We start from the raw sequence: 27,927 nt of genomic DNA, 5'->3' as shown, positions 1-27,927 counted from the left end.
GTCCGTTTCCTATAGGGAATGAGCATATTGCCTGCAGTAGGTGTTTGCCAAACATTTTAACACCATCTCATCACTGTGATGATTAACAAACGTGTTCTGAACATCTTTTGTAAATAGGGTACACTCTGAAGTCCAGCATCAGACTGTCTGTGGTTCAGATCCTGGCCCTTATACATGTGAGTACGTAAAGGGCATGCACTGCATCTATTGTGAAACAAAAGTGGTAATCTCATCCTTTAATACTGAAATGGTTTTATTGTCCTCTACTGGCAAGGACGGCTAATAGCTATCTTGCTTTTATTTCCATAAATATATTTACACAATATGTGTAATAGATATAAATATATGAACATATATAATATCTATTCTATATGGCATCCATATATGCCATCTATAGCAATTTTGCGATTTGAAAGCATTAATTCCAGTAACCTAATTCAGGAATAAACCACATAACCACCAATACCTGTCAACCTTTTCTCCAGTGACCAACCCCCACCTCCAATTTCATGTAAATAACAAACACTCTGGAATATTTTATCTACAGGAGACACTGTTGAGTGCAGGAGTAGTAACTGCATTTGCTTATCTTTTTTCACTCAAGAAGGCTTTAAATGATGTTATGCTTTAAAAACATAGAGAAATCTGGAAGGACTTATCTCTGTCATGACATCATCGGTAAAAAGTGATTTTTAAGATGAAGACTTCTTGAGAAATAAAATCTGTTGATTTTAGCATTCACCTCTCACTTTCATTAAAAACAGAGTTGTCATTTTAGACTCAAGCTTTTCCTGGAGATAGAGATTCCACCACGGGAAGCAATATGTGAAGTTATTGCAAGAAGGTTTTTTTTGTGTGAAATCGTGACTCTTGCCAGAGATGTCATATGCTTTAGTTAATTTCCTTCCCAGGAACTAGGAAAAGTTCCCAAGCCCCAGATATGTACAACTGGAAGGCTATTCAGAAGTCAGTAGCATGGGGCTGGAGACTGAAATTCACATACTTCATTTGTTTCTGGAGATAAAGCCTCTATTCTATTTTCCTCAAGGTGAAAGTCTAATTCACTTTGAAAATCTGAAAGCCTTATTTCCTTAGGAGAAAATGATTATGATTTCTGTCAAAGTTATTACTATTTATACCATAATAAATTTACTTAAGGAAGAGGATAGCCTCTGCTGGACTCCTTCCAGAGTTCCCTAAGGACTAAAACCATACAACACTGTGTTCTGCCTTTTCCTTCTCAACCCTTGGGTGTTTAAGCTATCCACCACAACACTGTTGATTAGCAACTGTGCACGTACACAGTGCAACAGTAATTAATGTTCCCCATATTGACTCTCAGGAACCGCAATACCATGAAGTACCCTTCAGGATTATCAGGGAGAAATTAAATTCCACTCAACACAGTTTGAGAGCGATTTTGCTAGTGGTTTAGGGCACCTCTGCGGGGAGGTGCTAAGGTCTGAAGTCAGCTCCTACCAGGTTGTGAGAGCTGATTGTTAAGTAATAAACAATGTGTGAGCCAGATGTTAAACCTTTGGAATTGGGCCATTGTGGGAGTATTGATATCACAGGAATTGGCATCTGCTGAAAATCTGTTTGTTTTTCTTCCAGGGTACTGGTTTATCAGCACTGTGTTGTCTGTCCCTACCTTTGAAACTGCATGATCTAATCAATACTCATTAACTAGGGCTCAGGATGGCAGTTTACTGATGAGATTTGCTAGGTTGAAAAGCCAGTTAATACATGTTTTAGTTTTCTATGGCTGCTGTACCACAAACCTGGTGACTTAAAGCAATTAAACTTTATTATCTCACAGTTCTAGATGTAGAAGTTCAAGCTCAGTATCACTGAGTCAAATTCAAGGTGTTGGCAGGACTGAGTTCCCTCCAGAGTCTCCAGAGGAGAAGCTGTTTCCAGCATTTTCCAGTTTCTGGTGGCTGCTAGCATTCCTTGGTTTGTGGCTTCATCACCCCAATATTCAAGGTCTGTAAATTTCTGTAAATTTCTCTCTGTTCTATCTTCACGTTGCCTTTGTATGAGTGTGTGTGTGTGTGTGTGTGTGTGTGTAAACTTGCTCTCTCCTGTAAGGACACTTCTGATTGCATTTTGGGCCCATATCAGTAATCCAAAATAATCTCCTCCATCTCAAGATCTTTAACTTAATCCTATCTGCAAAGTCTGATTTTTCAAATAATGTAACATAGCCCTCCCAAGATGCCAGGTCCTAATTCCTGGGACCTACAAATGTTACAGGGGCTTCCCTGGTAGCTCAGATGGTAAAGCGTCTGCCTACAATGTGGGAGACTCGTGTTTGATCCCTGGGTGGGGAAGATCTCCTGGAGAAGGAAATGACAACTCACTCCAGTATTCTTGCCTGGAAGGCTGTTTCAAGCCCCCCACAACACCCACCTCAGCAGATTCTTATATACACAGATGTACTGTATCTTATATAACATCCTTCACTAGTCTTAATGATAGAACAAATTTTTAATGATGGTAGTGGCAGATTTTTTTTATTGAGTACTTCCTACATACTGGGCAAAGTGCTCAGCACATAGTAATCTGTTCATCTCGATTATTATTCCTTCTCAAATCTGGACATGTGTGTTCCAATCTCATAAATTCTTTCTGGAGTTCCAGAATCTAAGTAGATATGTCACAATATACATGTCCTGCCTCCTTCCGACCACCACCTCAAAGTCATTCCCTGGGGCTCTTCGAACAACTATTCCCAGGACTTCCAGTTTATGTAGCTTACTCTTCCTAGCCCAGTTCCATAGTTTCCAATTCTGTCCTTTGGTAATTCTTAATGAGATTACCTCCAATATCAACACAGGGCTTGATTAAAGGGAATGTGGAGAGTATTTCTATTGACTAGGAATGACTCCTTGGCCAAGTGAGTGGAAGTCTCTGGGCCACGGTCAGTTCCATGTATTAGGTTGCTTCCATGTATTAGCTATTATAATTTAGGGTTGCTGTGAACATTGGGGTTCATGTATCTTCAAATTAGAGCTTTCTCTGGATATGCCCAGGAGTGGGTTTGCTGAATCATATGGTAACTCATTTTTAGTTTTTTCAGGAACCCTCATGCTATTTTCCATCGTGGTTTCACCAGTTTACATTCCCACCAACAGTGTAGGAGGGTTCCCTTTTCTCCACACCCTCTCTAGCATTTATTATTTGTAGACCTTTTAATGTTGGCCATTCTGACTCGTGTGAGGTGATAGTTCGTTGTAGTTTTGATTTGCATTTCTCTAATAATTAGCAAAGTTGAACATCCTTTTATGTGCCTATTGACCATCTGTATGTCTTGTTTGGAGAAGTGTATATTTAGGTATTCTGTCCATTTTTTGAATTGGGTTGTTTGATTTTTTTTGTTATTAAGGTGTATGAGCTGTTTGTATATTTTGGAAATTAAGGCCTTATTTGTCCAATTACAAACAAAACACCATCTTGCTTTAGTCACTTGAAAAATGCAATGCTTTCCATTTTTCCCTTTCCAGTTCCACAGGGCAGTAGCAATACAAATATTATCTTTTTCTTCTCTGGGAAGGATTTTCTGACTTTGACAGGTCCCTGCCCTTTCTCTCCTATAGAACCTGTGAACTTCAGCTCAGTTAAACTAGAGTAACTGTCACTCAAAATAACCTTTGCTTTGTTTACATGCTTATCTCTGTACCTCAAGACCTTCAGCTGCTTGAGAACAAGGATATCTTATGTCATTATTGACTGGGGGATTTTTGTAGAAACTTATGCCTGTGGCCAGCAGTTTTTATTTTGGCCAGCCAAATATTAATTCTGTTACTTTTCTAGCACTTTGTTAATTATTCCATTCAGCAGTTACACCTGACACACCTGTAAAATCTTCTCCAGTACTGCAAGTTTCATTTTCACTTTCCGTATCAGAATCAATCACTAAGGTGTTTTTTCTTTTTTTTTTTTTTTTGGCTTTTTCTTGGTTTAATATTCATATTGTCTGAATCAGAACTATATTCTGAAAAACTGCCATCTTCTGAGACACTAGATATGTGTTGCTTGGACAATCAGAGATAGTATTCATAAAATTCACCAAAAAATTCTTCACTGAAAATTCCATGATGCATCATTTTTGAAAATTTTATAGTAATAAACTTGAGTTTATAATATATACCAATTTGGAACAAAAACCTAATAGAGCAAAATGTGAATAACAACAATCATAAGTTGTATAATTAACTCTGATCAATTTTAAACTCTAGCAGCTTTGCATGGTGATGTTAATTGTGTCACTCTCTAAAAATGTACTTATTTGTCTCCGGTCAATAATGTGTTATTTTTTAATCTTTACTAATTAGCACAATTCCTGAATCATGAAATAAGCTCTAAGCATCCTCTCTGAATTGAATTTAAATAAGGCTTCAACTTTTTGAAAGGGAAACAAAAAAAAGAACAGATTGAATATTTACTCTAACCCAGTCTTAAGGGAAAAGCAATTGATGTCATTGCTGGGTTTTTTTTGTTTTTCACATTCCTTCCTAAACTTTCTTTACTTTGGCTTTTGCTTCACTGTTGGGACGGAGAGAAGCAGTGTTCAACTTTTGTGATTTTAGACCCCCTCTGAAAGACTGATTACTGACACTTTGAATTTTGGTTTTTAATTTCATCATTTTGTGACTCAGAGTAGGGGGAATTTTGGTTAATTTGTTGGGGAGTAACTTTGGTTTACTATCAACACTACAAGTTCATATTTGAGTTAAGTCTTTTACATGTGTAGACTTATTTAACCCTTTCCACAATTCCATGAAGTAGGTATTATTATGTCTACTTTATAGCTAAAGAAACTGAGGCACAGAGAATAACTGGATCAGGGCTGTGATAGGTTTTACCATGGGACTTCAAGACTTTAAAGTCTAAGTTTTGAACATCACATTACACTGCTTCTAGAGTCAACTGTTTTCTTAAGCTGTATTAGAGAAATGTTTCTAAAAGAGAAGGTAATTCAGCCTTTTACTAAATCCTGATTGAGCACTGTCTTAGCCCAGGCTTCCATAGCAAAATACCATCACTCAGTGACTGAAACAACAGATGTTTAGTTCTCATAGTTTTGGAGATGGGAAACTTCAAGATCAAGATGCTAGTAGATTCAGTTCATGGAAGATTCAGTTCCTGGCCCCTCTTTGTGTTCACATAGCCTTTCTTTGGTGAATACATGTGGAGAGAGAAAGAAATCTCTCTCTGTTTTTCTCTTCTTATAAGGACACTAACCCTCAAATGAGGGCCCCACCCTCATGACCTTGTCCAAACCTAATTACCTCCCAAAGACCCCCATCTCCAAATACCATCATATTGCAGGTTAGGGCTTCATTATGTGTTTTGGGGGGTGGAGGTGGGAGGGAACACACAAACATTCAGTCCATAACATGTACTAACTAGAATTCTCTGAAATAGACTAAATTCTAACAAGAAAGAAAGGAAAGAGCACAATAAGGCCTGGACTAGGGAGAGGCAAACAAGTGACCAAAGGCCCAACATTCTAGGAGGCACCCATCCTCAGGTGCTCACCCTGCAAGGTCATGAACCTATATTCCTTGCCTGCCTCACCCCGGTCCCAGCCCTGCAGCTCTTCCTTTGTTCTTGGGGAACTCAGCATCTAGCAAGGACCTGCTATCAGTGTAGGTCAGATCAACAGAGAGAAACCACACTAATCACTTAGTGTGTCTCCTTCCCAACCCTCTAGTACACATTGTTGTTCAGTCACTCAGTCATGTCCGACTCTTTCCAACCCCATAGATGGCAAGACTGCAACATTCCAGGCTTTCCTGTCCTTCACCATCTCCTGGAGTTAGCTAACTCATGTCCATTGAATCAGTGATGTCATCCAATCACTTCATCCTCTGTTGCCCCCTTCTCCTTCTGCCCTCAGTCTTTCCCAGCATTCAGGGTCCTTTCCAGTGAGATGGCTCTTCACATCAGGTGGCCAAAGTATTGGAGCTTCAGCTTCAGCATCAGTCCTTCCTATGAATATTCAGGGTTGATTTTCTTTAGGATTGACTGGTTAGATCTCCTTGCTGTCCAAGGGACTCTTAAAGAGTCTTTACCAGCACCACAGTTCAAAAGCATCAATTCTTTGGTGCTCAGCTTACTTTATGGTTCAACTCTCACATTTGTACGTGACTACTAGAAAAATCATAGCTTTGAGTAAACAGACATTTGTTGGCAAAGCAATGTCTCTGCTTTTTAATATGCTGTCTACGTTTGTCATAGCTTTTCTTCCAAGGAGCAAGTGTCTTTTAGTTTCATGGCTACAGTCACCATCCACAATGATTTTGGAGCCCAAGAAAATAAAGTCTGTTACTGCCTCCATTTTTTCCCCATCTATTTGCCATGAGGTAATGGGACTGAATGCCATGATCTTAGTTTTCTGAATGTTGAGCTTTAAACCAACTTTTTCACTCTCCTCTTTCACTTTCATCAAGAGGCTCTTCAGTTCTTCTTCGCTTTCTGCCATAAGTGTGGTGTCATCTGCGTATCTGAGGTTATTGATATTTCTCCCAGCAATCTTGATTCCAGTTTGTTCTTCATCCAGCCTGGCATTTTTTCTTGATGTACTCTGCATAAAATTAAAACCCTAACCTCCAATGTAATGGTATTTGAAAATGGGATCTTTGGGAGATAATTAGGTTTAGATGAGGTCATGAGGATGGGGCCCTCATTTGGGGATTAGTGATTTGAACAGGGGAAGTTTAGTATAAAGAATTATTAACCAGCAGTCTATCGTTTAGAAACCCATGAGGATGCAGAGGGAGAAAATATGACGAGTCAAGCCAAGGAGTTTTGACCTTCAGGATAAGAGTGCAGATTTTGTTTTTCCCTCTGGGCTGTGCCTGAGTGAGCATGACTTGCCCCATTTATTAGGCAACATTAGACTCGGCAGCATTTCCTTTCAGATCGACCCAAGCATTTAGGCTATTTTAAAAATCTAAATAACATCTCAGTCAAACTAACATTCCAAGAGAGAAATGTTTTAATCTGTCTTTTCCCAGAACAGCCTGTAGGCCTGGGAGGAAGTGCAAATAGGCTGGGTGATGGGCAATATACTTGAAGGTTTATGGGAATCCAGAGGTTTTGGCAAAGGTACATATAAGTCTCAAAGAAGAATTAAATATAATTTGAAATTACACAAACTGTACAGTAGAACTTGAATGCAGGTCAAATCACAACAGCTGTTTGCTATCTCTCATTTAAGCTACAATAACAGAATCGCTTAAACAAATTCTCTTCCTTTCTTGAACTTTCAAAGTATTTATTATTTGCATAATGTTTAATCTCCAGCTCCAGAGGAAATTCCCAAAGGGAGAGACAACACAGAAGCACTTTAAATTTCAACCACATGGAAAAGAGAACAGAGGGAGTATGCTGGATCTTCAGTTTTGGAGCCTACATTCTCAAGAGAATTCTAAATATTGGTGGTCATTTTGTTGAATATTCAGTTGAGGGGTGGATGGCTGAGAGAACACAATCCCAAACATTTGCACAATATATTCGAACTAGGTCAAAGGTACAGCTCCAATTAAGGGATGATGTCTGACCCTGTGTTTATAAATCTGGATTATTTCAAGAAAGATTTATTCTTTGCTTTGCAAGGGCTAAATCCTTATTCTCAGAAGCCTGGAGTACATCATACCTGCACACCCAAGGAAAACTTTGAGTATCTTCCATTTCATTCAATTCAGTTCAGTCGTTCAGTCGTGTCTGACTCTTTGTGACCCCATGGACTGCAACATGCCAGGCCTCCCTGTCCATCATCAACTCCCGGAGTTCACCCAAACCCATGTCCCTCGAGTCGGTGATGCCATCCAACCATCTCATCCTCTGTTGTCCCCTTCTCCTCCTGCCTTCAATCTTTCCCAGAATCAGGGTCTTTTACAATGAGTCAGCTCTTCACATCAGGAGGCCAAAGTGTTAAGTCTCAGCTTCAACATCAGTCCTTCCAACAAACACCCAGGACTGATCTCCTTTAGGATGGACTGGTTGGATCTCCTTGAGGTCCAAGGGACTCTCAAGAGTCTTCTCCAACACCACAGTTCAAAAGTATCAATTCTCCTGCGCTCAGCTTTCTTTATAGTCCAACTCTCACATCCATACATGACTACTGGGAAAACCATAACCTTGACTAGACAGACTGTTGACACAGTAATGTCTCTGCTTTTTAATATGCTGTCTAGGTTGGTCGTAACTTTCCTTCCAAGGAGTAAGCGTCTTTTAATTTCATGGCTGCAATCACCATCTTCCTTTTCATAGGGGCTGTTTATTTGCTGTAGGATCCAGGAAGATCTTGGCCGAGGAAAGGGTGGTGGGTTTGAACTGCATCTCCAGAACTCAATATTTGACCTGTGAAATTTTAAGGTATTGGGCTCAATCCATGGCTCTCAGCCTGGCTGCATTTTAGAATTACCTGGGGAAGCTATAAAGTAATGCGCAACCCTTGATCTCACTTCAAGCTAATTAAATCAGGATTTTTGGCAGGTGGGCCCAGAATGTTAGTATTTAAAAACAAACAAGCAAACAAAAAGTTCCTAAGTGGTACCACTGTGTAGCAATTTTTGAGTCACTTGCAGCTCTAACATATAATGCTATTGATTCGTCTGTGAGGAGTATCTTGTGGATAAACCTTTGCACACATTTCAAAATTGTTTTTAGGGACTTCCCTGGTGGTCCAGTGGCTAGAACTTGCACTCTCAATGTAAGGAGTGCAAGTTCAATTCCTGGTCAAGGAACTAGATCCCGAATGCCACAACTGAGAGTTGGCATGCCTCAACAAAGATCCTAAGTGCCACAACTCAGACCCAGCATAGCTAAATAAATAAATAAAATTAAGATTTTTTTTAAAAAATAGTTTTTTATCAGGGTAAACTCTCATTGGGGCTTCCCTGGTGGCTCTGACAATAAAGAATCTGCCTGCAATGCAGGAGACCTGGATTCGACCCCTGGATTGGGAAGATCCTCTGGAGAAGGGAATGGCTACCCACTCCAGTATTCTTGCCTGGAGAATCCCCATGGACAGAGGAGCCTGGTGGGCTACAGCCCATGGGGTCACAAAGAGTCGGACATGACTGAGCAACTCACACAGACAGAAATTCTCATTGAAGGTCAACTGTATGTGAATGTGTGTATGCATTTGGATGGAGTCTAAATAGGAGTACATAGAAATGTACACACACAAATACAAATATACTAGGGTACAGGGAGAAAGGGAATTTTCCTTTAAAATTTCTGAAATATGATACTCTTTTCATTACAAAATAACACTAGTTACCAAATACTCCCTCCCCAGTTGCCCTTTTTGCATTTTTGGGTTTGGACTGCTTTCAGAAGTCTGTTGAAGACTGTACCCTGAACATGATAAAGGCATCTGTGTTGTTATTTGCTCAGAGCTGGCCTTCTCAAATAACTTTCTGTCTCTTTGCCCTGAGAAAGCATTGCATGAAGAAGTTCAAAGTTCTATGTGGGTTGAGGGCCTAAAATAAAGTGGTCATTCAATGCATATTCAATTATGATGACTAACTGCATCTCATAACTTTGTTCTGGAATCCAGTACTTGATGCATAGATCATGGATCATATTCATTAACCATGGCCATTATAAATATTCATTTAATGTCTGTCTTCATTAGGTGGTTATTAACATGTCAAAGATACTTGTGGAGAAAATGAAAGTGATAAATTCTATCTATGTTTACTCTTATTTGAAAGGCTAATTTATTTTTAGAGTATTCTTTGAGAAAAATCCTTTAATAAAAGGAAGTTTACTTTAGAAATAGTCCTCTGTTTTTAAGCTATAATTTTACACAAAGAGAGTTTATTGATGTTTTGTCTGCCAGATGGATAGTAGTCAAATGATGGGCTATGTAAATAGTCCAGTTCATAAAGCACTGCTCTTCAAAGACTAAATTGGTGCCTTCTCTATTAACAGTACTTTGGAGTTGTTTTAGAGCTGGCAGTGGTTCTTCTCCACCCTTACCTAATCCCTTTGGTGATCAATAACCCCAAGATGGGTGCATGGGGTTAGTATACAGTCTCTGAATAGAAGAGGGAAAGGATGGGCGAGCTTCGTCTTCAAAGGACCATTCAACTCTGGTGCTGTTGCTCTAAAGCAGCCACAAACAACATGTAAACGAACAGATGTGACCGAGTTCCAAAAAAACTTTATTAAAAAACACAGGTGGCAGGTTATATTAGGTTTTTTAGGCCATGGTGTATAGAAAAGAGCAAACCCAACAGGGTATCAGGCTGGTTCTCAGGTTGCAGTGGGAGGGCACAGGCCAGGACTGGGCATTATAGCTACACTGCAAAAAATCAATGTGTGTTGGGGCTCTATATGAGCAAGTAGGTCCATTGTGGTAGGAAAAGTCATGAGATTGCATGAATAATTACAGTGGGGTGATATCAATGGCTAACATTTACAGAGGACTTGCTGTGAGACTTGTGTTAAATACTTTACATATAATCTTCACAATCTCATGGAATTTTCTTTTATAAATTTATTTATTTTTAATCGAAGGATAATTGCTTTACAGAATTTTGTTGTTTTCTGTCAAATTTCAACATGAATCAGCCATAGGTGTACATATGTCCCCTTCCTCTTGACCCTCCCTCCTCAACCCACCCCTCTAGGTTGATTCAGAACCCCTGTTTGAGTTCCCTGAGACAAACAGCAAATTCCCGTTGGCTATTTGTTTTACATATGGTAATGTAAGTTTCCATGTTACTCTTTCCATCCCTCTCACCCTCTCCTCCCCTCTCCCTGTGTCCACAAATCTGTTCTCTATGTCTATTTCTCCACTGCTGCCCTGCAAATAAATTCTTCAGTACCATTTCTAGATTCTGTATATATACATTAGTATACAATATTTATCTTTCTCTTTCTGACTTATGTCACTCTGTATAATGGGCTCTAGGTTCATCCACCTCCTCAGGTAATCTTTATAATAACTTGATAATCTCATATAATTGCTGTAATAACTTTGAGGTAGGTGTTATTATATTCCCGTTTTATAGATGAGGAGATTGAGGCATGGACAGGCTAGATAAATTTCTCAGTGACATACAGCTTGTAAGTGGCAGAGCTGAGATGTGAATCCATTTAGATAGTGCGACTTTAGAGGCTGCTCTTCTATGCATTATGACCTCCTGCTCCAGGTCAGAGCCATGTCCAAAGTCATCATAGCTGGCAGAAAATAGAAGGGTCTCTATCTAGGTACTTTAGTCTTGGTTCTGGTTCTAGGGATTCACTGTGCTGAAGATAGACCAAGAATAGGGCCCTGGGTTGTACCATGTGGGGAGACTATTCTCCATGGGCTTTCATGGTCCTGCATGTCTTCAAGCAAAGGCATTGGCAGCCTTTGGTTGAGCAGTGTCTTTTCAAGGGTATTTGTATATTGAACAGCCCTGGCAATTAGAGATAGTGTCTTCCTCTGGAGCAGAAGGAGGTTTTGTTTACTGTACTTTACAATAAAGACCATGTCTCTTTCTGGGGCAAAGTTGGGCAAGTTCACTTGCAGCCCATTATAGAAGATTGGGGTTCTTCAGCTGTGTTGGAAACCCTGTGTGTGTGTGGTTTCCATCTGGGCTACTATGTCACCTCCTTGGGACTTGGGGCAAGGGGAAGTGACATGAACCTGAAGCTCATGTTGCTTGGTATGTAGAGTGTAGCAAAGTCCTTTGTCATTGGCCCAGGAGTCTCGTGTTGTCCACTACCATCCTTGAATCTGTGGCAGCTAACTTGTTATTGTGTAAACAGGCTAAGATCTTAGATCTTCCACAATTCTTGGGACATACACAGGAGGTAGAATGGGTTATGAAGGCTGGTCTGAGGGTAAGGGCTGTCCACTCCTGGCTTGGCTCTGTGCCTTTTAAAATCATGGATGAATGTTGTTGTTCAGATGCTAAGTTGTGTCTGACTCTTTGTGACCCCATGGACTGTAGCACACCAGGCTTCCCTAACTCCCAGAGTTTGCTCAAACGCATGTCCACTGAGTTGGATGATGCCATCCAACCATCTTATCCTCTGTCTCCCCCATTTCCTTCTGCCCTCAATCTTTCCCAACATCAGGGTCTTTTCCAAATGAGTTGGCTCTTTGCATCAGGTGGCCAAAGTATTGGAGCTTTGGTTTCAGCATCAGTCCGTCCAATGGATATTCAGCGTTGGTTTCCTTTGGGATTGGCTAGCTGATCTCCTTGCTGTACAAGGGACTCTTAAGAGTCTTCTTCAGCACCACAATTTGAAAGCATCAATGGATGAATGTGGGCCATGCTGTGATCTGAATGTTTCTGTCTCCCCAGTTCATATGTTGAACTCTTACCCACCAAGGTGATGGTATTAGAAGGTGGGGGTCTTTAAGAGGTGTTTAGGTCATGAGGGCAGAGCCCTCATGAGTGAAATTAGTGCCCTTATAAGAGAAGTCTCAGTGAAAAAATGGTATATAAGAAGTGGACTCTCAAAAAAAAAAAAAAAAGAAGTGGACTCTCACCACATGCTGAATCAGCTGGTATCTTGATCTTGGACTTTTCAGCCTCCAGAATTGTGAGAAATAAATTTCTGTTATTTGTAAGCTACTCAGTTTATAGTGGTGGCTCAGATGGTAAAGTGTCTGCCTGCAATGCAGGAGACCTGGGTTCAATCCCTGGGCTGGGAAGATCCCCTGGAGAAGGAAATGGCAACCCGCTCCAGTACTCTTGCCTAGAAAATTCATTGGATGGAGGAGTCTGGTGGGCTACAGTCCATGGGGTTGCAAAGAGTCGGACATGACTGAGTGACTTCACTTTCTTTCTTTTCTTTCAGTTTATAGTATTTGTGTTACAGCAGGCAAAACAAGGGCCAGAAGGCCTACACTGAAGTCAGAGAGAGGCAAGCCTCTGTAAGCATCTGTAGCTCTTGATCCTGTAACTAGCAGAATGTTATGATCCTCTGAGAAGTTCTGAGTCTGACCACAAGGAGTTAACAGCTGTACAGTTGATTGGAATGATCTTCAATGAACCATAGCTGTAACATAAATACAACATTCCAGCAACCTAATATAGTGCTTCTGGAACCTAGCTGCTCATCAGAATCACATGATAATATTAAAACAACTTTTAAAACAACAGATTCTTGAGCACCACCTCATACATAATGAATCAAAATATCTGAGGGTGAGGCTCAGAAATCAGTATTTTATAGCAGTTTCCCACATCATTTACATGTGGTCATTCCCTGCACTATTCTAATGCTAAGGATCAAATTATACCATAACAAATCCTACTGCTTCTCTGTAACTAAGTTTCTTCATTTGTTACAAAATAGAATTGTGTTGGTCAGTTTGGTGGCAATTGGCCACATGTGGCTGCTTAAAATAAAATCAATCAGCAGTTAAATACAGTTTAAAATTCAGTTCCTCAGCTGCATTAGCTACATTTCATGTAGTTAATCACTACATGTGGCTAGTGGCTAAAGCATCATAGAGTGCATCAGATATAGAACATTACCATCATCACAGAAAGTTCCATTGGATATCTTATTATACCAGAAAAGAAGACAGCCATAAAAAACTACTGGGGTTGTACCAAAAAACTCAGGAAGCAACAGGCATAAGCTTCCATGGACAAGATGGGATAATTTGAGCACCAATCAGAATAATAACTGCAGTGAAGTGCATTGTTGTTGTTCAGTCACTTAGTTGTGTCTGACTCTGTGACCCCATGGACTGAAGCATGCCAGGTTTCCCTGTCCTTCACTATCTCCTGCAGTTTGCTCATACTCACGTACATTGCCATCCAACCATCTCATCCTTTGTTGCCCGCTTCTCCTCCTATCCTCAATCTTTCCCAGCATCAGGGTCTTTTCCAATGACTTGGCTCTTCGAATCAGGTGGCCAAAGTATTAGACCTTCAGCTTCAGCATCAGTCCTTCCAGTGAATATTCAGCGTTGACTTCCTTTAGGATTGGCTGGTTTGATGTCCTTGCTGTCCAAGAGACTCTCAAGAGTCTTCTCCAACACCACAGTTCAAAAGGATCAATTCTTCAGCACTCAGCTCTCCATATGGTCCAACTCTTACAATCAGTACATGACTACTGGGGAAAAAAAAACAACAACATAGCTTTGACTATACAAATCTTTGTCAGCAAAGTGACTGAATATATTTAAATCCATGAATTAATTATCATACTGAAAGAAAATTCACTGGTGACTAACCATGCTAGGGAGCCAGGACAGTATTTGAAAATTGGAAAATAAAGGATATCAAGAATTTAATCAGTAATTTCATAATGGAAAGGCCATAAATTCTTGAGATATACTGAGATGCATAGCAGAAGGCCCATTGGTAGGTCCCATGGGACTGAGTGCCTGTTGCTCTTTGCCAGAATCAATTCAAGAACAAACACATTCTAGAACTGCTTTTTCTTCCTTCCCTCTTTTGCTTCCCATATCCTGCCCTGTTGTTCACTGGGATTCACAAATAAACTGCTCTGTGCAAACTTCTCTCTCAGGCTCTACTGTGTGGGGCACCCCAGGCTAGGACAGCATTCTAGCTCAAATTCTTGAAAGAGAATCTAATGCACTTGGCATGTAGATTTGGTTGCTGGGTTGTCAGTCTACTCCTGGTCCAGCTTCCTGTAAGGGGCTGCCTCTTCCAGAGATGTAGGTGGAACTTCTTAAAGTGGAAGAATAGAAGGGAAGAGGTGATTATTGGAGGTGAAATCAATTAACATGTCCAGCCTGCAGCAGCGTCAGTATCACCTGGGAGCTTGTTAGAAATGAGGAATCTCAGGGCCCAGTCGGACCTACTGAATGCAAATCTGCTTTTTTTTAACAAGACTCCCCAGGTGATTTACATGTATAAAGAAAACTTTTCTAGAAAGAGTAGTAATGATCTGGGACAGGGCTATTTTTATAAAAGATGTTGCTTCCAAAGGTCAATGGGAAACACATATAGGGGAAGGAGAGAGAGTACATATTGTTGGAATTGGGGAGGTGGTGCGGGCAGGGAAGCTGGGGGTTGGGGGAGGATGGAAGAGGAAAAGAAAGATCAAATCTCTATGAAAACACTTTAAATCCATAATAGAAAAAAAGCACTCTGTAACTAGGTTATTATACCCTGCCCCATAAACCTCAAAAAATGGGAAAATAAAACAGTCCCCCCAAATGTCTCTATGTGTTGTGGACAAACTGCAGATTAAATATGGAATCCGAGGCTTCTGTTAGGGGTGGTGTATGTGTTTGTGAGGAAGGCAGAACCCGTCTGGGCAGTCTACCCCTTCCCTCTGGATGTGCTGGACTTCACCATCCCTCCCCCACCCCCGCTGTCCCTTTCCCCTCAGTTCACTATCCCCTCTTTCACGTAAGAGCCTTGAGTAACAGGCATGGTGTACTGGTAAATGTTTAACAACTGGCTCTCCAGAAACAAATATAAAGCCCTGAGTTGTACTGTTGGCCAATTTCCATGGTATAAATACTTCCATGACTGATTGTGAAGTGCCATGATGTTAGCTGAACACGGAGTTGGGAGGTGGTACGTAGTGGCTCCAGCACACCCCAGGAAGAAAAGGGTCGAAGGCACAAAATGGAGTGGTTTACAGACTTCCCAGAAGTGAGGGGAGGAAAATTAAGTTGACGACAACCTACAGTGCTTGCTTTACCTTCAGTTACTATGATTCTGAAGCATAACTATCTCCTTCAAGTCAAAGGGACTTGCCTTGTCTCCTGGGCTCCAGGCTGCAGATCTGGCCATCTGGTCCAATCTGTGGCTGTGTCTTAACTCCAAATTTGTTGAGAATGTCCTTATGTTGTAGCTTTAAAAGAACCAGAAACTCAGTTGGAGAAAACGTTTGAAGGCAGCCACAGTGACTTAACAGTCTATATTTACCAAAGCTTCTTCCGTAAACATTATCTAGGCTCTGGAATGCTCACACCCACCCTTCATGGGCACACCACACCCTATTCTCCCCTGCCTGAGTGTAGTCCTAATGACCCCCACCCAGTTCACTAGGTGTCACACACCCTGCTTCTCTGGCCAGAGTTCAAGCCCTCACCTGGTTTCCTTGAACGCCATCCAAGAGTTGCATACCTGTCTTTACTGGGAGATTTCCAGCTGGCCCATAATTCCCTTCCCTTGGGGATGTTAGCAGATAATGCACATCTACCTGACTTGCTGTAGGCACTGGCAGGCAGCTTGAACCTCTCCCCCTGCTCACAAACACGGCCATGGGGGCTCAGTGTTGGTCTCTCAAGGCCTGATCCAAGGGGCCCATCCTCTCTGGGCACCACCTGCCCCCCTCCGCAAGCTCCATAAACCATTGATTTCTGTTGATGCAGCTCTGGGCCAGCTGAACACCCTCTCCTCACCTTTATCCACAGAGTGCACACTGGAATTTCCCATAACTGCTCTGGTTGCTTACCTTCTTGGAAAGCATCCAATGCTAGTAATCCAGCTCATTACAGACAGCCCAAATTAAAGTTTCTTAACTTTTATGATCAAACCAGTCAATCCTAAATATTCATTGGAACTCAACCCTGAATATTCATTGGAAGGACTGATGCTGAAGCACCAATTCTTTGGCCACCTGATGCAAAGAGCCAACTCATTGAAAAAACCCTCATGCTGGGAAAGACTGAAGGCAAAAAGGAGAAGGGGGTGGCAGAGGATGCGATGGTTAGATGACATCACTGACTCAATGGACATGGATCTCCGCAAACTCTCAGAGAGTGGAGGACAGAGGAGCCTGATGTGCTGCAATCCATAGGGTCGCAAAGAGTTGGGCATGACTTAGTGGTTGAACATCAACAAAAACAACAACCTGTATGAAAAATAATTTTTTGTAACCTTCTCTTGGATCTTGGTGTCTAGTCTAATTGATGGTGACTTTCAGGGAAGAAACACTTCTCAGTTCATTTCGGTTCAGTCGCTCAGTCGTGCCCGACTCTTTGCAACCCCATGAATTGCAGCACGCCAGGCCTCCCTGTCCATCACCAACTCCCGGAGTTTACTCAAACTCATGCCCATTGAGTTGGTGATGCCATCCAGCCATCTCATCCTCTGTCATCCCCTTCTCCTCCTGCCCCCAATCCCTCCCAGCATCAGGGTCTTTTCCAATGAATTAACTCTTCGCATGAGGTGGCCAAAGTATTGGAGTTTCAGCTTCAGCATCAGTCCTCCCAATGAACACCCAGGGCTGATCTCCTTTAGGATGGACTGGTTGGATCTCCTTGCAGTCCAAGGGACTCTCAAGAGTCTTCTCCAACACCGTAGTTCAAAAGCATCCCTTTTTTGGTGCTCAGCTTTCCTCACAGTCCAACTCTCACATCCATACATTACCACTGGAAAAACCATAGCTTTGACCAGACGGACCTTTGTTGGCAAAGTAATGTCTCTGCTTTTTAATATGCTATCTAGGTTGAGCAGGTTAAAAGTGTTCATTTTTTGCAGCCCTAATATCTGTTTGAAATGTAACAGCTTGTTGTTCCCCTCCCCAGGTGCATGCACCTTCATCTTTAGGCTTATGATTAAGTTTTTATTTCTTCTAGAATAGAGACAGAAATAATGGAAGTTTTCATATCTCTATCAAAGCAGGGACCTCTTCTCTGAAGATGATTTCTTTTCCGGTCACCCAAAGCATCCACTAGTTGGGTTTATTCCTTTTAATTCTCACTCTCTGCATAATGTTTTCTCTTATGAGCACATAAACCCTTTCTTCCAGAGTCAAGGCCAGCTTACATGATGAACAATTGACTCTAAGGGAAGCACTGCAAGTGGTGCAGTGAACTCACCACAGTTTGGGTGTCTTTCCAGGTTGGCGGAGGCTCCAGGGTCAGAGGTCTGTGTGTCTTTCCTGCCAATGGAGAACCTTACTTTACCCTTTGAGCGTTCCATTCAGATCGGAGGTTAAAGGACTCCAGACTAAAAAATGCCTCTAATTCAAGCTCAAGTTATGCAGGAAAGAGTCCCAGCTTCTGCTGTTAGACACGAGAGGCTGACCATGGAGCATCCTTGACCTTTCTTTGCCTCCCAGCAGTCCCGAGAACTGGGGTCCAGTGTGTCCTCTAACTCCCCACAGAGATTCCTCCTGTGAGGCACCTGCTGAGTTTGCAGGGACACAAAAATGGAAGTGCCTGAGGGGAGAGTTTCTTCCAAAGTTCTTGGTTGTCAAAGAAATGAATATATCACATGACTCTGAAAGAAACGATGGAAGAGATCAACATTGCAAGCACCTGGGAGATCAGACTGCCCAAGTGACTTGGTTCAAGAGGAGACAGGAGCCAGAGGAGAGACAATTTTGCACTGGAATTGCCAGCATTACAAGCAAGGTTTCAGGAAACTTATCAGGGAAGGTTAACTTGAACGGGCACTAATGAATTGATGACTCAGATCCAGGAACAAGTAAGACTGTAACAACCAAAGGCGGAGGTGAGATGTCATGTAATTATAACATCCCCAGGGACTGGCCCTGGGCTACAGGATGGGACTGGCTGACCCCTGCCCAGTGAGCAAATGATCAAGTACTTAACTAAAACGTGGACTGTGAATATGCCCAGAATTCTTAATGCATGCACTGGAATCCTTTAGCTCTCTCTCTTATCAAAGACTTTCTTTGGATAAAGGACTAAACTAGATATGGGAAGATCTTTAAAATGCATAAGGCTGGGGCTACTTGAACCTTGTATATTGTAGGTACTCAGAAAATGGCTTATTGATTATAATGTAATAAGGCTCATCCCTGTCATGGGGGGCTATGGCCACGGTCTTTAAAGAGTGAGCGATAGTGACAAATGTCGAGAAAATCCCACAGTAGTCCACAGATGGGCTACCTCTCTGCTAGGACAGGGCTTCACCTGCTTATCCCCAAATGCATAAAGGTTGAGTGTTCCCTCAGGTTTAGCAGAGGTAAGACATAGCACCAAACATTAATACAAGTCTTGGAATCAGGCTGAGGGGGTCAGATGTGTGTATTAACATATATCTTAATATCAGGAAAGCAGCCTTTCCCTCATCCTCCTCATTTCCAAAAATATCTTTCTGAGATATTCTCTATTGTTTTCCCAGTGCAGTTAGGTCAAAGTTTGCCTTATAAGGAATCTCACAGTTTTGAGAGCTCTCCCTATAGGAAGTTTTTCCTGCTGTTCTGCCTGCTTGCCTTCTGCTTAATTTTAGTTCATTATGTTTTTAAAGACAGGGAAGGCTTTATGGGGCAAAAGGCCCAGTCATCGTGGGAAGAATGAATCATTTCAAGAACAGCGAGATGGGCAGGAAGGCCAAGGCAGCTGAGGGCAGGAAGTTGGGGGTGGATGGGTGACTGAGAACAGCATCACAAGTCTGTCTTTTCTTCTGTTACTCCCACTAGGGGGTGCCCAGCATCCCAGGATAATCACTGTTACTAGGAAGTTGAAGTTTGAGGGGCATCTCTTCCTAATACAGAAGGGTACCAGCTGACCCAGGTTTCCTGACTCTCTGTCTTGATCTGAGAAGAGATCTGGAGGTGGGGCATAGGGAGTTGGGGGATAGAGGTTGGATAGGTGGTATCAGATTAAAGTCACTAATGCCTCTCAGGCATTGAAGGCATGAGGCAAAATTGAAGGCAGGAGGAGAAGGGGACGACAGAGGATGAGATGGCTGATGGCATCACCGACCCGATGGACATGAGTTTGAGCAAGCTCTGGGAGTTGGTGATGGACAGGGAAGCCTGGTGTGCTGCGGTTCATGGGGTCGCAAGGAGTCGAACGTGACTGAGCAACTGAACTGAAACTGAATGCCTCTCAGGCATTTGAGGAGTCTCTTTCCTTGGAAACCTCTGGGGATATCCTGAGTTCTCTAGAACCCAAGGGTCTTAAAGTCATTGGTTGGGGTGATTATGGACCAGAAAAGTCCTCCTGAGCCCAGGAGAAGTGGTGATATTTTACCTCCAGGGGGTAAAGAATTTGTGATAAGAAATGACCAGGACTGAGGGACTGGTTGCAGACCAGGGATGGAATAAAGCTAAAAAGTGGGATGAGATTCTGAAATAGAGTAGGTAACAGGTATGGATGAAGATCATGGAGAGGTGACGGTATTTTGAGGGTCTCAAAACAGCTAGGCCCTCAGAATGGTCACAGCATAACTTTAGCTGTGAATGGCTTTGCGAAAGAAAATGGAACTTGCACTTTGATAGATGTGAGTTCAAATTTCAGCTCAGGCATTCAATAGCCATATGGCTTTGGCAATATAGGAAAGTTATCCAGCATTTTTTCTCTTTTATTTTTTTTTATTGAAGTATAGTTGAATTACAATCTTGTGCAACATTTTTTAATCCTCAATTTTCTCATCTTCAAAATGAGACTAATGATACTAGGACTATTTGAGAATATAAGAGATATAAAGGCATATAAAGCACTGAATAAATCTAATCTTTTCCCTTTTCCTCTTTCCTGTTTGGAAATGATTGGGGGCAAGGAAGGCTCAGCAATAAAGAATCTGCCTACAAGTTAGGAGCCACGGGAGATGTGGGTTCGATTCCTGGATCGGGAAGATCCCCTGGAGTAGGGCATGGCAACCCACTCCAGTGTGGACTCCGGGATTCCAGCCTGGAGAATTCCATGGAGAGAGGAGTCTGGTGGGCTTCAGTCCATAGGGCTGCAAAGAGACATGACTGAAGCGACTTAGCACGCACACGTGCTTAAGGGCAAGGAAAGATGTATCTGTTCCTTTGGTTCTTGTCCTAAGATGTAGGATATCAGGACTGCAGCCCTGGGGTCAGAAGATTCTCCCTGTCCTCTGCAGTTTTCTGATCACAGGACTTCGGTGAGTACTCAGAGCATGCTGTAGAAGGCCTACCTTCTTTGACCCTTTGGACAAATCCTCATACTTTTTGGGCTTTTCAGCCGTAATTTAGAAAACAGCCTCCAACTAAATTTTTAGAGGTCACCATCTGGTCCTGAGGCCTTCAATCTTGGAGAATTAAACTTTCTTGTCTGCAGCCTCGCAGAGCACCAAAGCCTGGCCTGGAATCCAGGTGCAGTGTTCTCCTGTATTAGCAGTTAATCCATGCTAATATGATAATGATTCACTATTATTTTCAGCACAGTTTTCCAAAATATGGGCCACAGACCACTTGTACCAGCCATCAGCAGGTGGGCTTGATAAAAAATGCAGGTCCCTGGCCTCCTGCCAGACCTGTGCAATCAGGCTCTCTAAAGTTAAAAAGCAAAAGCTTAGAAAGTTAACCAGTCCCCGGTTACAATTTTACGAAAATGTTATAGAAACATAAGGCCTTAGTCATCCAGAATCTCCTTTGTGGAGGAAAACTGGGGCACTTGGGTAGATTTCTGGTTGCTGTAAAAATCATACCTTAGAGATGTTTCTGACCTTGCTTAGTTACAGGGCCAACTCTGTCCTTAGCCACTTACTCACTTCCCCTGGAACTTTTTAAACGCTGGAAATGTCGCCGTGAAGGTCACAGACCATTTCTGTGGATACCCGATGAGACAGTGTGATTCCGGAAAGTTCACTTTGATTCAGTCCTGAGCCAGAGTGATACCCTGGTCAAGGCAGTGGGGGAGGGGAGGGAGTGCTGGTTCTTGTTTCTGGGGATGGGGGAGGGGGCCACCAGAATAAAGGCTGATCACCAGCTGCCACTTCCTTAATGTTGACAGAGGTCTTGCTGCCCCCGTAGCTGTGCTTATACTGAGGGTTGGGGTGAAAATGAGCCCTTCCTCCAAAGCTGTGAACTCTGATCTCTTAGTCTAGAGAGAGATGAGTTGTGGACATTAAACAGACTCCAGGAGCTTCCTCCTGACAACAAGGACTGCATGAGTTGGCTTTTCAGAGGGAACTTGTGACTTTGGATCACTCTGGAGAGACAAACCTTTTTTGGACTTAGAGAAACAGCAGTGGTAGCAGCTTCTGCATTAAAGCTCTGACCAGCTCTTCTAGCCTTTTGAGTGAGAGGGTTCACCCTGACCTCCGGGTGTCCCCGCACTGCAGAAACATTGGCTGTTCAGGGCATACTGGGAGCTGTGGGTAAATTTTCCAAGGACTCACATCAGCTTCGGAGTGCCCAAAACGAGCATCAAGAGGCTGCCAGGAAGACAGTCGTTGCTACCTTAAATCTTCTGGAGAACAAAGTAGAAAATAAATATTAGTGAAATAAAACAAGACAGGTCAGGTGGTGTAGCTGATGTCACTGTCCTCAGCACTTAGCTGGAGGTCAGGGGACGGGGTGACCAGGTGGAGCTGGTTTCAGCCTCTCTCCAAGAGAGGCCGCATCCCTCCCTGAACAGAACACTGGTGGTAAAGGGCTCTCCTCCTTATAAAAGGATGAAGCATCCTTTGCATCCTTCCCAGTCTATTCCTTCCCTTTTTATTTTCCAGGAAACAAGAGGATTCATCTGACTTAACTGGAGATGGCTCCCTTTCCTAATTTTTGTTCCATTCCTGAAGCTTCCGCCCTGCAGGGCTCAGCGTGAGCAGACAGGAACATGCGAAGAGGCAATTGCCCGAGAGGTACCAGTTCCCAGAGGCAGAGCGGCCCCTCTGCTGGGCCTGGGCAAAGAAAACTCCCCACCTCTTTCTTGTATTCAGTGGGTTTTTGCTGAACCTGGAAAGGAAGTAAATTCCAAAGGCAGGAAATGACCCAGAGACCGTAACAATATGTGAAAAGCCAAGCCGGTGCTTCCGTGGCTTTATTTCAAACAATTCTAATCTGTGTCCCAGGAAGCCTAACCCATTACCAGATGGATATCTGTTCCCAGACGCCTCTGGGCATCTGCCACTCCCGGCTGTTGACATTTGCACGTTTCAAGAAGGCAGACCTGTCCTGATAGCTTCAAACTTCCGGAGAAGGGCAACCCCAGGAGGGTCCTCAGGTCTCTGGCTTGGAGCACCGACCATCTGATGTGCTTCGTCATAGCTGAATTGTTGCTGGCCCCCAGCCTAGAACACTGGCATGCCAAATCTGTTCTTGAAGACTCGCAGGATCTGAAATCAAAAAGCCCCGTGGTGCCAGAAAAGGCTGGCTGCCTTGCTGGCTGCCTAATCCCTTCCCACCAGGCTTCCCTAAAGAAACTGATGAGTCAGGAAGGAAGAAAACGTATCTGCGGGAGAGCTGGGTTGGGCTGGTGTCTCTCATTGCTTCTGAAAATTCCTCCTGGTTTGCGATGCAGGTGACGTTTGGCGATTCGGTTGTGCTTTTCCTGTGTCTTCCCCTATCATCTCTCTCTTTGAGGAACATTTCATTTACCACTCCTGAAATCAGCTCGGCAAAAGCAGGAGTCCCTTTGATGGGGAGTTAGTCAATGTTGTAAGGAAGGTTTCACTTCACTTTTGTCCCCGGGAGCAGGGTAAGAAAAACTTTCCACCTTGACCCCCGAATGGAACCATCGTTTACTTGCTTTGTTCTGGCCCCGGGGCCTCTGCTTTTCCAAGGCTTTTAATTTTTACTGAGCACCATCCATCAGTCTTCCCACGGGTTTTAAACACAGTGACATGGCTTCTGGGATACTTGCCTCAAACAGGTATCCTGCTAATCCCCTCCGCTAGTAATCAGACCCTGATGCTGGGAAAGATTAAAGGTGGGAGGAGGAGGGGATGACAGAAGATGAGATGGTTAGATGGCATCACCGATTTGATGGACATGAATTTGAGTAAGCTCGGGGGTTGGTGATGGGCAGGGAAGCCTGGTGTGCTGCAGTCCACGAGGCTGCAAAGAGTCGGACACAACTGAGTGACTGAACTGAACTGAGTAATCAGAGACTAACCATAGTTGAATTGATAATATGCCTAAATCTTTCAGCACTTTTGAAATGTTAAACAGATTAAAGTATAAAGAATCCAATATATTTGTTGACGTCTGGTTTATAGAAAATCTCCAGCAAGAAAAGAAGTGGAGAGTTCAACATCAGGCAGGGGGAATGGAGAGCAGCAGAGAAGGGCACTGCTTTCCTTGTTCTGACATCAGATACCTGTCCTGGAGTCCCAGTGTCTGTGAGCCATCTGTCTACAATTGTGTGCTGTTTCTTATGAAAGTGGTTTTAAATGGTATATTCTGATAAGCTTGGATTTATCCTTGGAGAGGGAATGTATTTTCCATTACAAGACAGTAGCTTAATGTCAGAAGTAGCCTGTATCAACTATCTGAAGGTAGTAATGAACAGTAGATAAGAGAACAGGGGATCTTCCTAAAAAGGAGGGAGGAGGCGGAGAGAGAGAGACAGAGAAAGAAAATGTCTTTTTCATTGTTGCCAGGAAGAGACAGTCTTGTAGGGAGTATAAGATATATGAGTCTCTCTCTTTCTCCCCTTTTCTCTGCTGATGGAAAAGGAGTCAGGAAAAGCTAGAAACAGGAGACAGAGGGAGGCCATCCCTTCAACTGTTAATACCAGACAAATAGGATAAATAGTTCATATTTATGATGATGACAACAACTGTGATGATGAAGAGAACATTTTGACCCATGTGAAAAAAAAAACAAACAAAGACTGTTGATTTCAAGCTATGCTTAAGTTCCAAGTATTCCTGTTAGAGCCTCTTACATGATCCAAGGGACAGGAATTTAGGATGAATGAAATAAATATAATTGGATAGAAAAGTCAGGATTAGATTAAAATGTGATTGAGAATGGTTAAAAAAAATTAGAAGGTACCAAATTCTACCTATTTTTTACTGCTTTCAGTCTTGAATGGTCTGTTAAAAGATAACATGATGAGTTAAAAACTGTATTCTTTTTTTTTTTTTTTTTGGAGTTATGATTGACACGTAACATTATATTGGTTTCAGGTATAACCCTGCTTATTTAACTTATATGCAGAGTACATCATGTGAAACACTATGCTGGATGAAGCACAAGCTGGAATCAAGATTGCTGGGAAAAATATCGAAAACCTCAGATATGCAGATGACACCATCCTTATGGCAGAAAGTGAAGACGAACTAAAGAGCCTCTTGATGAACATTAAAGAGGAGAGTGAAAAAGTTGGCTTAAAGCCCAACATTCAGAAAACTAAGATCATGGCATCCGGTCCCATCACTTCATGGCAAAAAATGGGGAAATAGTGGCTGACTTTATTTTGGGGGGCTCCAAAATCACTGCAGATGGTGATTGCAGCCATGAAATTAAAAGACACTTACTCCATGGAAGAAAAGTTATGACCAACCTAGACAGCATATTAAAAAGCTGAGACATTACTATGTCAACAAAGGTCCATCTAGTCAAGGCTATGGTTTTTCCAGTAGCCATGTATGGATGTGAGAGTTGGACTATAAAGAAAGCTGAGTGCAGGAGAATTGATACTTTTGAACTGTGGTGTTGGAGAAGACTCTTGAGAGTCCCTTGGACTGCAAGGAGATCCAACCAGTCCATCCTAAAGGAGATCAGTCCTGGGTGTTCATTGGAAGGACTGATGTTGAAGCTGAAACTCCAATACTTTGGCCACCTCATGTGAAGAGCTGACTCATTTGAAAAGACCCTGATGCTGGGAAAGATTGAAGGCAGGAGGAGAAGGGCATGACAGAGGATGAGATGGTTGGATGGCATCACCGACTCAATGGACATGAGTTTGGGTAAACTCCGGGAGTTGGTGATGGACAGGGAGGCCTGGCGTGCTGTGGTTCATGGAGTCGCAAAGAGTCGGACACGACTGAGCGACTGAACTGACTGACTGATACAGTATAATGATTCGATATTTGTACATATTACAAAATGATCACAATGTCTAGTTAAAGCCATCAACATACATAGCTACAAAAATTTTTTTTTCCCTTGTGATGAACACTTTTTTTTTGGCCACGCTACAGACTACACGCCATGTGGGATCTTCCAGGACCACACCACACAGCATGCAGGATCCACCAGGGAGCAAACCTGTGTCCCCTGCACTGGAAGTGCAAAGTCCTAACCACTGGGCTGCCAAGGAGTTCCCATGATGAAAACTTTTAAGATCTACTCCCTTAGCAACTTTCAAATATGCAATAAAGTATTATTAACTATAGTTACAACACTATACATTATATATCCGTGACTTACTTCTTTTATAACTGGAAGTTTGTACCTTTTGACCTCTGTCACTCATTTTGTACCCCCTCACCACCACCCATCTGTTCTCTGTATCTATGAGCTCAAGTTTAAAACTGCATTTTTATTTAAATGTATAACAGAGCAGAAGATTTTGTCACCCTCTCTGAGACATATATTTGGAATGTCTGGCCACTGAGAACCTTCTCATCCTCTACAGGCTTCACCAGAAACAAAGAACAGAGGAGGAAATACACAGCTTCTTGAGTACTAGCAGTGAAAGGCCAGAGTTCTGACCGTAAACGTTATATTCTGTTTAATCCCAGGTTTAGCAGAGGTAGTTGCTAGACATTTAAAATGGATGATTATATTTTACAAAGGGAGAATAGAATAAAAAATTGGAAAAGAATAGAGCCAAGAATTCCAGACGATGTGTTAGGTGCCCAGGACACCGCCGCAAACTCACAGAGGGTCTGTGGTGTAGGTTAAATGTCAAGGGTGATGCTTGACATCTGTTGGCCACCAGGTGAACTACTTGGTCAAGGTTGTTCAGGGTTTCAACGTTAGATTGTGCTGCACTCCTTTCAAAGATATCTTTGGGTTTTCAGCAGCTGTTATAAAATGAGAGTAGTAAGTAAAAATCAGTGTGAACATGAGGTGAATAAGTGGTGGTGTCTAAACAGCTTCTAAGGTTTGAGAAGATGTTCAATGCTCAGTTGTCATACCTATCCTTTTATAAATAACTGTGGTTAAGAATAAAACTTAAAAAATTTTTTTTCAATTTATGGGTATTATTTTTTTCCAGCAGCTAAGTTGTTGGGATCTTCCTATTGGATAAATGAGATTTTATGGTGTTTTTTTTGGCCCAGGATCTCTGTGAAAAAATTACTGAGACACTAAGATGCCATGAATTGGGAAAGTTTGGAAACCTCAGGATTAGAGCAATACAAATTGTCTCAATGGGCAAAGATGGATTTTAATGACTTAGGCTCAATGGTGAGTATAGAAAAGTGATTCTATTTTTTTTCCCCTAGACTATCCAGGGAACTGCTCACAGTAGTTCCCCTGTGGAAACAGGAACAGTCTTAGTCTGAAGGTTTTTTTAATTAATGGAACTGTTTGGTAGATTATTAAAAGTTGTCTTGTACAATGATTCTCAAACTATCTTTCAATCTGTCATAGACTATGTGATAACTTGTGGTAACTTGGCTGGTCCAGGGAGCCCAGATATTTGGTCAAACATTATTCTAGACGTTTCAGTGAAGGTAATTTTTTAGGTGAGATTGACAACTAAATTAGTAGTTGAGTAAAGCAGAATGCCTCTATAATATGGGTGGGCCTTATCCAATCAGTAGAAAGTCTTAACAGAAGAAAGACTGAACTCCCCTGAGCAAGAAGGAATTCTGTATATATAAACACTCACACACACACACACATTCTGTTGGTTCTGTTTCTCTGGAGAACTCTAATACAGATTAATACTTTTAAAAAATGCAATAAAAGTAAACTTCTAGGAAATCAATCATATGCTTTAATTTTATAAAAATGTTAAGTTGTTATACAACCTTCTAAATGCTTAACTTCAATTTCCATGTTTAGTTTGTCTGATTAATAAGTCTATTTCATAAATAACTTCATTTGTATCATTTTTAGATACCACATATAGTGATATCATGTGATATTTGTCTTTCTTTGTCTGACTTACTTCACTTAGTATGATAATCTCTAGGTCCATCTATGTTCTGAAGATGACATTATTTTGATCTTTTTTACAGCTTAGTATTATTCCACTGTACATAAATATACATCTTCTTTATCCATTCATCTGTAGATGAACATTTAGATTGCTTCCATGTCTTGGCTATTGTAAACAGTACTGCAATAAACATTAAGGTGCTTGTATCTTTTTGAATTATAATCTTCTCCAGATAT

At 42.0% G+C, this 27,927-nt stretch overlaps 1 long non-coding RNA gene across 1 annotated transcript; it reads left to right on the top strand.

Moving 5' to 3' along the window:
- Positions 1-145: 145 nt before the first annotated feature.
- LOC133064979 (uncharacterized) lies at positions 146-27,927 on the top strand. Its single transcript, XR_009694797.1, has 4 exons — positions 146-176; positions 1,820-1,986; positions 22,359-22,490; positions 24,793-27,927. It is a non-coding gene; the product is annotated as an uncharacterized LOC133064979 (long non-coding RNA).

The sequence above is a fragment of the Dama dama genome, chromosome 11, assembly GCF_033118175.1.
Source record: "Dama dama isolate Ldn47 chromosome 11, ASM3311817v1, whole genome shotgun sequence".
Classification (NCBI taxonomy): domain Eukaryota; kingdom Metazoa; phylum Chordata; class Mammalia; order Artiodactyla; family Cervidae; genus Dama; species Dama dama.
Note: the sequence above shows the minus strand (reverse complement) of the source record. Positions and strands in the feature narration are given on the sequence as shown.